The following is a 12,236-nucleotide window of genomic DNA, read 5'->3' as shown; positions in this document are numbered from 1 at the left end:
TCTTTGGAATATACAGTGTATAACCCATACCACGTTCTTAATGAAACTTGTATTCACAATGAGATTTTGTCATAGTAATATTTATTTTACTGTGAGATGTGCCTAGGAAGACAGCTGCTTTAGTTGTTAAGGTAAAACCCTGTAATTAAGGAGGTATACTGCGGTTGGCTACAGCTTTCATATTTCTGGTTTTTACTTAGTTAAGAACATCACAATAATTTATAGAGCTTTTGACACATGAATGTTGATTAATCTTGCAAATTACTACTATCCAAATAAACAATATTCCTGCTGGAGAGGCAATAAAGAATGTTGATTTATTCTTAAATATCGAATGTAGAGTCAACTCTCAATTAACTATATTAATTACAGAGATGGAACATTAAAGATTCCCAGGTAATTTATAAGCATTACTTTTGACAAATAATTGAAATCTATCCTCTGTTATTTATTCCGTAACAGAAAGCAAAATTGAATGAGTTGAATTACATGTTTTTAAATTTCTCTGTGCTAATGAAGGGGAAAAAAATGGGCAAAAGTCATTTAGCAGAAGGAAGGAAAAGAAGTCAATGGCCTGGATAATTTACAAACTTATAATCAGCTCTCAAACAATCATGAGTTCACTGACTCTCTTCTGGAAAGTGATATAAGGGAAAAGAGTATCGAGGTTAAATAACTGGAAATTTCATTTTAGACGATATTTATTTCATAACTCTTGCTAACTTTATTAGTTGTCTTTGAAGTCAATTACATTAAACTTATATAAAAATTCGATAACAACTTTGTCCAAGGGAGGGCAATATAAGAAAAGAAATTTGACATTGGATGTCCTGCCTTTAAGTCCCAGCGAACACTAATGTGATATTTTACTTTAGGCACTTCAAGTAAACTTAAACTATTGAACCTTCATTCGGTGTAAGTTCCTCCGATAATTACGAAGCAAAGGCACAAATAAATCATATTTTGAGAGAAATGTGTAGTTAGTTGTAGGGGGAAAAGACTTGTTTATAAATAATTCTAATACAAGTTACTATAAAGCAATGTACTAAGGAACAATAAGAATTACTAATTACTTCTCAGAAGGAAAACAGTCACTCCTTCCTGGAGGAAGTAGTATTTAAAATGCTCCTAATGGAAAGGATTCCAAAATTTAGGGATCATGAAGAGGGATAGTAACAGATAAATCAAGTTATGATAATAGAGTAATGGAGGAAGAAATTCTGAAGGCTTGATTAAGGGTTGTCATAAGTTTCAATAAACTACAGAAAATATGAAGTCAATGAATGAAATTAAAGTTGGAAGAAAAAACAAGAGTTGAAGCCAATTCATGCAGGGCTTGCAACATTGTGGACTTTAATGGCAGATAACTTGATAACCTGGGAAAAAGAGTTGCCTTTGAAGTGAGAACATGATTTCACCTTAGATTTGCACCTGATGAGATGTGTAAGCAAAGCAACTACTCTGTGTTTACATTTACTCATCTAAAGGATTATAATAATACTTCTTGGATTAGCAGCAAGCCTGGAAACTCTAAAAGTAAGGGATCTACAGCACTGTCTGCACCGGATATTGCACAGGTATTGCCTGCTCTGCAAAATATAGGGAGTCATGATCTAGGATTACTATAGAAAAGTACAAGCGTATCACTGTGGGAAAGCGGTTTGGATAAACCGATTTCAGAAATGGAGAGACCAGATGGAATATTAAACCAATACTCCTGAATTAGGTAAATGTGATTATGTGAATAGTGCAACTGAGAGGGATGAAAAGAGCTTTGCAAATCAGAAGAACTTGAATCTGGAAGCATCAGTTGGGCAGCTTTTCACTAATCATTCAGAAGAAGGTTTGTGGAAGGGTACAAAAGTACCCTTTACCCCACTAAAAATTACATAGGTGAGTGATGTTTTCCTGGTACTGAAGAGCACTTCTGGAAAGAGCATCAAAATTCTTGCAGTTAAACTGGAGCTTCCAGACAACCTAAGTAGAAGAACAACAAAGGACATAAAGGATGTACATTGTTTTTACATTTATGAAAGAATGCATTGATATTTGTTTAAATAACCGGTGTGCAATAAAAAACAAAAATTTAAAGATGTAAAAGTTTATATTAACTGGCTCCTCTTTCAAAAACTATGACTTGCTTAGGCACCAATATAACCAGCCATAGTAGTTCATAGCAAAATCTGGGATTGATAACTATCTATTAATCAAATATTCATATGAAGTTACATAACAGTAGACATAAATTTTGCAATAGTTATGGTGATACTGATAACAATAACACCACCAATAATAATATAAAAGTAATAATAAAAAGCCAGCCACCACCAATAATAATATAAAGGTAATAATAAAAAGCTGGTATGTATTTATTACTCAAGACATAATAGAAATTAACAGGATAATGTTAATTTCCTCAGCTTATAAGAGAGGAAATTCACTCCCAGAAAAGTTAAGTAACACTGAATGGTCATGCTAGTAGAAAATGGCATTATATTTTACCTTAAGTCCATTCTTAAAATCCCCCATTTCCTACCACTCAGAATGGAACAGAAGTTTCACATGCAATTTGCAGGTCTTGAGTGATGAAAAACCAGTCACGATAGGAAGAATAGTTAAAAGATAACTTATTTGATTCTTATATGCGTGTCTCTATGTCAGAGTCCTGGGCAATACCTACTATTTGAAATAGCTCAGGATATTTTATCACACTTTTTACAGTTGTTCTCAGTCTAACCTTAGTAACTCTTATATCTTTGAATAAATGTATTAACCATTAATGAAACTGTATTGGAGATAAAATAAGAGGAAGAAAATACTGTAGGAAAGAGAAAAACCTGGGCAGCATTGGTTTTGTCATTTTTCATGCACAAATCAATTATAAGAAAAAAAATGTGATTCAAATCCCCACACAATACAGATAAAGAGGAAAATAAAATCAAACAAAATATAACAGCACTTTTAAATAAAAGTTTTTCTAAATTTAGAAACACAGAAATATGAATGACATCAGATGCTTTTCTCTCAATTATTATACAGTAGAGATAACTAAGCAACTTTTACAGATGTTTTAGAGTTAAAACCTGTCACTAAAGATATCTATATTGTCAGGATATCATTTGGGAAGCATGAGAAGGGTATCCCCATGTGTATAAGAGATCAAGAAGTAGAATGCTCATGTATTTATCAAGAAACAAAATACTGAAAGTTTATTAATGATCCTTCAGAGATTGATGAAAATAATTAAAGAACAGAAAAGCTACAATATGTCTTAAAAGAACACATTGACAGAATCATGGCCAACAGCAAAACACTAAGTCCAAATAATTGATAAAAACATGAGTTAAAACTTAAAGCAAATGTGAAAATATTATGTAAATATTTAGTATTCAAAGTTAAAGAATTTATTACAGTTTGGAACTGTAATAAATTTATTTTCAAAACTACAAAAATAGGTTGAATGATAAAGGAAATATCAATTTTATCTTGTTATGGGGAAAGCATGTTCAATATTAAGATTTATTTGAAATAGACAAGTTTCTTTAAAAATATAATTTAGCAAAAGTGAAACAAGAAGAGAGTCATAATGTGAACAATTTATAACTATCAAAGAATTATTTACAGAGAGTAAAAGTGAGATGCACATGTCTTCAGAAATATATCTACAAAGCCATTTAGAAACAAATGAAGATAAGACCACATTAAAAAGGTGGGAAAATTTATAAGTCAGGAATAACTTTGGAATCAACTTTACGGTGACATTACAGTTCAGGAAAATTACAAGCCAATTTCATTAATAACCACAAGTGCAAATCCCTACACAAAATATTAACACATCAGATGCAAAAATTTATAAAATGAAAACTGTGATGTCACAAATTTGTATTTTCTTAGGAATAAAATATTAATTTAACATTTGAAAATTAATCAAGGCATTTCATCACATTAGCAGAACTAGAGTAAACTTATTAAATCAACCTAATGGTGTCATAAAAATCATTTGATGAAATCAATGTGTATTTTTATAGACAGTTACTAAACTGAAAATAGAAGTCAATGTGATAGAAGGTAACTACAAAAAAACATAACTTATTAATAAACAACATGCTTCTAAATATTACATTTGTTAATAGAATTTTGAAAGCTTCCTGTCATATGCTACATGAGATAAGAGAATTCCTATTTTCACTATTTTCATTAAATATTTTAGGCAGTATAATAAGGCCGGAAAAAATGGTATAACACGTAAAAAGGAATAAATAGAAGTGTATTTACCATAATATGATCATATACATTGCAAATATAAAAGAATATATATACATTGTTAGCATATGTAAATTAAACTATGTTATTTGTCATATCATTATATAAAACCATTTGTATATCTATAATCAGACACAATGGTGAGATAATACAATTATCAAAATTTTATGATTTACAAAAGCATTAGAAACATAAAGCACTTAGAAATATGTCTAATAAAAGACCATATTAATAAATGCAAAGATGTGATATATCCGCAGGTCAGATTGTCAGTTTTCCTTGAATTGATCTATAGATTAAATTTATTTCATTTAAAATTCCCAAATTGTACATCTGCATGTGAACTGGCAAGCTGACTCTAGAGGAAAAGCAAGGGCCAAGAATGCAAGTACTCTTTAAGCAGAATAATAAAATTGTAGGACATATATTACCATATATCATAATTTATTATAAAGCTACAATAATTAAAACAGTATAGTGTAGACTGAATATAGATAAATATAAAAATATAAAAATGGAACAAAACTGAGAGTCCAGACTCTATCTTCTTGATTTTTAGAAAGGTGGCATTGCAAAGCATTGATCCTTTCTGTTCAATCTAATACATTATCACAATTGGTTGGCCATATGAACAAAACATAAAAAGAAACCATGCCTTCCTTATGCCATTTCCCAGATAAATGTCAGGCAGATTGTAGTGTTAGAGTTTAGTTCTAAAATGTGAAAACTAGACTGTTTCCAGAAAATAATATAGGAGAATGTCTTTATGATCTTTTGGTGAGCAGTTTTCTTAAACATAACAGAAAAATACTGACTGTAAAGGAAAACCTTGATAAATTGTTTCACATTAGATATAAGAACTCTGTTTATCAAAAGAGTCTGAATAGCTACTAAGAGTGTGAATAGCTAACCAATGAGGTTACTTGCAATACATGTCACCAAGAAATAGTTTATATCAAGAATATATAAGGAATTTCTACAAGAAGATATAAATAACCCAAAAGAAATATTGTCTTTCAATTTAAACTGGACCTTCACAAACAGAGATGGCTAATAGATAAAGGAGAAGTTTCTCAGCTTCTTTCATGAGAATAAAAATTAAAAACATAAAAAGGTAACATGTGTCATGATAGATTTAGCTGATAGCTGAATATTTAAATGTCGCTGGAAGTGATCTACCGTCTTAAACTTTTTAGGATTTTATATCCAATTGTAACCTTTTAACTTAGCTTTCTAGTTATGCTAAATTTGGGAAGAAGAAGAAACAGATTAAAAATAAACTGTTCAAATCAATGGAGATACTCCTGAGATGCGTAACTAGTCATTCCATGATTAAGACTGTTACCAGATTTGATTCTACAAAGAAATTTAAGTGATACTCACCTGCTTCAAACTGAAATATTATTCTTACTTAGAAACACTGCCACATTGTTGAGTAACATAGCCAAACTCCTAATAACAATAAATATATTCCATTAAGTTCATTTTTTTCTCTAGGGATTATTTTGATACATTTCTTTCATGGGTAAGATAGTAAGTCATGTTTGGTCACTAGCAGTTTAGCAGGGATTTGTTAGAATATTGTATTAGTTTCCTGTGGCTGCTGTAACAAATTGCCACACCTGATCGATTAAAACAACAGAAATTTATTATCTCACAGTTCTGGAAGCCAGAAGTATGAAATTAGATGTCAGCAGAGCCCACACTTTCTTGTGGCTAAATTACTTTTGATCTCTGCCTCCATTTGTGGATAGTGTTGAATCTCATTCCTCTTCTCACTTATAAGACACTTGCCATGGCAAATGTCCACCCAAGTAATCCAGGATAATGTCTCCATGTCAAGATGTTTAATTTAATCTCATCTACAAAGGTCATTTTCTTTATCAAATAAGATTTACAGGTGCCAGGTTTTAGGACCTGATACCTTTGAAAAATCATTATTCAGCCATGTACAACTATTAAAAAGAGTTTCAGCCTGATGGGAGGAAGTAGAATATAAGCAGCTGCATTTGATAGGAGAAATGAGGAAATGGTTCAAAGAGCAGAATATCTCTTGATGGGGGTCATAATTGGAGCAGAATTAAGGCAATGAACATGAGGATTAGGGCAAAGTAAAAAAAAAAAAAAAAAAAAAAAGATCCTGAAATTATGTATGTGATAATAGTGTTGTACTAATTTAGCTGTTAACGGACGCTAGACACAATCTTTGAAACCAGAAGATCAGGGTTGTTCTAATTTTTTTTGTGTGTGGAAGAAATTGGAAAAAAAAAAGAAAAACCACGCTATTCTGATCATAATTCTTCTGCACTTTGCCTGCTTTCCGTGAACAGGTAGAAATATGGAGTAGGTTTAGGTAGTTGACATACCTCTTAGAACTAACTACTATATAATATAGAATAATTTAAAAATGGATAATTGAGGGATTCTAAATCTGGCTCTGGGCCTATAATACATTACTTGCATGGTAGGAGTCATTTCCCTGCAAAGATATGTTTCTAGTTTACTGCTTTATTTGTGAATTCACTCAGCTTTTATTTGCATTGATATTTTTGTATAACGTTATAAATTGGATATCTCTAGTCCAACAGAGCTAGCTTCCTTCAGTATTATAATAGGAGTGTTTAATGCACATATAATCCTTATGAAAAAGGTGAATATATAATGTATACAACCTAGAATCACTACTCTCATGAAACACCCAAAATAATTTCCTGACAATGCTGTGGCCATCTGCTTGGGTTTTCTACTTATTGTACAATAAAATTTCAAGAGAAGACTACCAAAAAATAGTAGTCTTCGAGGAGACTACTGTGACTTGGGCTATCAGCACTGGGCAGTTTGAAACCCAACAATTTTCTTTTTGTTGTTGCTATTCTTTGGATGAATAGTTTGTCTTATTTCGTCTTAATGGTTGTGATACAACTGTCATCAACCCAGCCTTCCAGTATTCTGACCTGCTGTGCAATGAAAAAAAGATGAGTCAGACTTCACAGAGTTATAGAGTTTGAGACAGGGGTGATGATTACTACAGTTCTCATTTGGTTGCTAAGATATATAACAGGAGAAAATATGGTATTTTCTTAGTACTTAAATGTACTTTAGAATGACAACCAGGACCTATGTAATTTACTAGAGTCAACTTTCCAAGCATAATGATATCAGTCCTTTAAATTTATGAGACAATTTATGATAATAGTATTTCTTTTAAAGCAGCTGAACAGTAAAATATGAATGATAAAATGAGATTCATACTTTTAAAGTATATTTATTCAGTACCTTTTGCCAGCGTGTCTCGGAAACCTCCCAACTAGTCTTTGTGTCCATAATTTTCTACTTATCATATATATCTATCATTTTGCTCTCAGAGAAATGTTTCTAAGCCTACATACTTATGTCCCAAATGCAAAATTAAACATTGATTTATTCATTCAACAAATTATTGAGTGAATAAAAAGAATAAAGGTACAGTCCTTAAAGATGCTTAACATTATGACTTATGTACATAGAAAATATGTTTAAATAATTACAAAACAAATTGTAGGTAAAGGCACAATGAGAAAGGTAAAAATAAATTCTAAGCAGTTTAGAAGAGTGAGAGATTATTTCCTAATGTGAGGAAAAAGGTGTGAATCTGGAGAGGTAATTCTTGAGCTTGGACATGATTTCTGGGCTTATTTGCAGACAAAGGAGGTACAGAGAATAGTTAAGAAATTTGAATTTAATTCTTTAGATGATTTTTAATAACTGGTATGTTTTAAGTGGAAGACTTCCACGATGTTTACTTTTCTAATAGAATAGCATTTTTGAAAGTATGACAAGTAGCCATGTCAGCATGGTATGAAGAAAGAGCAATGAAATAAATAAGCGGTTACAATGGTGGGTATATATGTTAAGGAATTATTCATTAAAGTGGATAGGAATTGGGATTTTTAAAAAGTAGAGCAAACAAAACTTGTGAGCAGTTATAATTTTATTTGGAATGGTGAAAATGAGAGCTGAAGACTAAGCAATTTTCTCTCTTAGATTTGATGGATGGTGATGACATTATCTAACAAAGAAAATTTAAAAAGAGAAGGTTGTGACAGAACAAGAGCTGAGAGTTCTAAAACTTTTAACTAATTTGGTATCCTTTGAAATACATATTCTTTAAATGCTTTTTTCACGTTTTAATTAGAGAAGGCTTTGAATGCCGGTTTGGGAAGAAGTGAAAAAGGAAGATTTCTTGTGGTACAGCCTTAACTTGTGCATCCTAGTCAGTAAAATGAGTTTTGTAGCTAGATGGATCAATTCATTATAGGAAACAGCTTAACAAATATCAGTAACTATTGAAACATGTATCTTTGAGGGCAATCTTGTTCCAGCCCTCTTATGCAATACCACTTTCAATCATATAGAGTTCTGGAAATTCAATATTATCTATCTTGTTATATTTACAGTGATATTTTGACTTTCCCTATAGATTGGAAATTGGCTTCCTGGCAGCTACTGAGCACCCGTGACATTTAAAAGAGATTTAGTTAAGAAATAACATATTTTGCTTAGCTTATTTGCGTTTAAGGACTTCGTGGTGGGCACAATGCAAGTCTGAAATGTAAAAGAGCCTACAGCAAGAAATATCACTTTAAAAGCTATAGTAATATTGATAGTTAAAATCATGTTAATTGATGTCTTCTTGGTAAGGAAAGAAAAATACAGAGAATCATGAGATTAAAAGCACTTGAGCACTTGGGAACACCAAGATTTAAAGAAGGAATGAGGAAGAGCAATTGAGGAATAAAACTGAAAAACAAAAAACAAAAAACAAAAAAAAACACAACTAGTCAGAATTGTAGAAGAGATTAGAAACATTGTGTATGGAATGACAGGAAAAGATGAAATTTTCAAGAAGGTGATGGTGAATAGTGTGGGAAAGTGAAAAGAAATATTTGGATGAAGACAAAGAAGATGCCAACAATCTAATACTTGGAAAGTCTTTGGTGAGAAATTGTAATAGAAATATTTAAGACATATTAGAAGAATTGAAGAGGCATGATGAACAGAGATCAATTGGTGGAGTCTTCTCTTTCAAAGTTTTGGAATGAATAAAAAAATGTAGATTTTTTTTCTGAGAGAGAGAATTTACAATGTCTAATTAAATAATGTAATTTGATAGGGGATATAGTTACAAAATCAGGAGAAGGAATCAAAAGAGAAGGAGTGATTGATTAAGGGTATAAGAAATTGATAGGAACATTAATGGTCTAAAGTTCTCAAAGAGGCAATATAATTGTTTATGGGAGTAGGGAGGTAGACACCAAGAATACAGGAAACAAAGAAAAAAAAAAAAAAAAAAAAAAAAAAGGAAAATCTGCATCAAGAAAATAGGAAGACTAACATAGCAGGCCAGTTGGACATTAACAAATTGAGCCGATTGTGGTAAGATTTGTAGCTACTACTGTGTGTTAAAAAAAGAAAAAAAAAGTTACCTAAGTAGGAATGAGTTAATTAAATTCTCATTAGTATTGATGATGATAAGATAATATCACATATGGTAGCTTAGATGAGAGATTAAGTGATATCCTAAGTGCTAGTATCTGAATGTGTTCCCCAAAATTCATATATTGAAACTTAGTAAGTAATGTAATAGTAATAAGAGATGGGGCCTGTAGGCAGTGATTAAGTCATGAAGGGGGAGCCCTCATGGAAGGGACTAGGGTGTTTATGAAAGACTTTCAGTAAAAGCGTTAGCCTTTCTGTATCCCTTCCCCCATGTGAGGACACAGCGTTTATCCCCTCTGGAAGATGTGGCATCAAGGCACCCTCTTGGAAGCAGAAGACTGTGTCTTCACCAGACACCAAACTTGCTGGCAGCTTGATCTTGGGCTTTCCACCCTCTAGAACTGTAAGAAATACATTTATATTGTTCATGAATTACACCGTCTCAGGTATTTTGTTATAGCAGCACAAACAGACTAGACACTAGGTTTCAACATTATTGGTTTCAGGAATTTTTGTTGTTGATGTATCAAAAATTATCACAGCTTAACATGTTTCTCTGATGAAATTGACTTAGGTGGCCAGGGTTTTAAAGTATAGAAAATTATATTATGCTAGAGTAAGTATGTTGGTATAGACTGTGTTTGTTTGCTCTCCTTTGTGTAGAAATCAGTTGAATAAAAATCAAGAAGTGGTTTTTTTTAATCTCAGTATTAAGATAAAAGTTCTAAGTTACTCTGATTGGGATATCAAGTTTATTGATTAACACAGAAGTCATATAAAGCCTTGGATTTTGGTAAATTATTACTTAAAGATATTTTCAGCAATTGATTCTTTCCCTAAGACTCTTGAAGCACTCAACTTACACTTTCATGTTAATATGATTCATTTCATACTAGTATTTGGTTAAACAATCCAATATTTACGTAAAATTGGGTTTTACAGTAACACATGAAAATTTCATAAGCCCTTTGGACTAAAATAACTGACTCCAACTTATAAATGCAGATATGCCTAAGTTACTGGGTCCTCTAATTATGAGCTACCCATATGCATATTCACAAAACACACAAATGGCCACAATCAATAAAAAATCAGCAACTCATTGTGCCAAAGGTCTTTTGGGTGTATCACAGAGCATAAACAAGTTAAAATGGGATGTTGAACATCATTTGTAGGTTATTCAAATGTATTACTTAATTGTTCTTTGCTTCTCTGCTTCTACATTTAATCTATCTTGTTATCCATGTTCTCAAGATCTCTTGAGAACTCTTTCCAGAGAGCTTATTAACATATTTTCCATTAAATATAAAATTCTTATAGGTACAGGAAATCCATGACCTCCTTTTAAAATAATTTTCTTTCTTACCACACTGCTTACATTTCCAGAGCTGTGTATTGTCTTTTTCCTTAAGACATGACATATCCCAGAGTCTAGGATAAGTTTTATCTTTTTGGTATTGGAACAAGTGAACAGACAATCACAAGATGGGGCATTGTACATATTGTAAAGAATGCTGATGCTATTTTATTTCACTTTAATTCCAAAACAGTTTATTTGGGAAGTGTGGAAATGGACTGCAAAGTTTCCTAAAATAACATTTTCACGACTTCGATTAATTAGAAGTTTTTAACTTGAAGCCATTGATTTTTGCCATTGACCATTTTTTTCATTTATCCATTTGCTATAGACATATTACCATTTCATGATATTTTATGTAATGCTTTGCCATCAGACTTAGACCAATTTGTTATGAGTATCTACTAGGTTTTCCCAGTCAGGTAATAGTTATTGGCAATAATTAGGTGAGCGTTGGCTATTTCTCTACACCCTTACTTTCAGATTGTAATTAAGACTGAGACCAGATTCTTCCAGATATATAAATCTTCATTACTGAGCAGGCAGAAAAGAGTCACACAGACTATTTTGTTGAATAACCTTAATGAAGTTTTCAGCTTTCTGTTGTTTGAGATGTTGAATCACAACTTACATTACAGGTTTATTCAAAGCATATATAAAAATATTCTAAAATCAGCATTCTTTTAAGTTAATGTCCAACAATTACATCTTTCAAGTGCATGAATGGGTGCAGGAATTAAACCTAGAGTGTTTTTATGATTTCAATAGTTCACTTTAAAATAATTCAACATAAGCAAATATGATATATTACACTTCATTTTCATTTCCAGATGCAGTCAGTTATCCTAACCCATATTCCATGAGTGATCAGCTTACTGTGTTTCATTGGAGGTAACTTCAAGAGATACTGTTGTCTATAACAAAATTTTGTGCTTTTTACATTAGAACAGTGAATGTCAAAATTGATTTTATTATTGGAAATAATGGCCTATTAACAATTATCTTAATGATTGGACTGTTAACTAGCATAGTAAATTGGAATAGATAGTTAGAGGTACTCAAGATATGGAAATTAGATATTCCCTAACTTTTTATGATCAAGTTGTAAGAACTCTGTGGATCTAGGACCTGAAGCTTG

This window comes from Macaca thibetana, chromosome 6, assembly GCF_024542745.1.
Source record: "Macaca thibetana thibetana isolate TM-01 chromosome 6, ASM2454274v1, whole genome shotgun sequence".
Lineage (NCBI taxonomy): Eukaryota > Metazoa > Chordata > Mammalia > Primates > Cercopithecidae > Macaca > Macaca thibetana.
Note: the sequence above shows the minus strand (reverse complement) of the source record.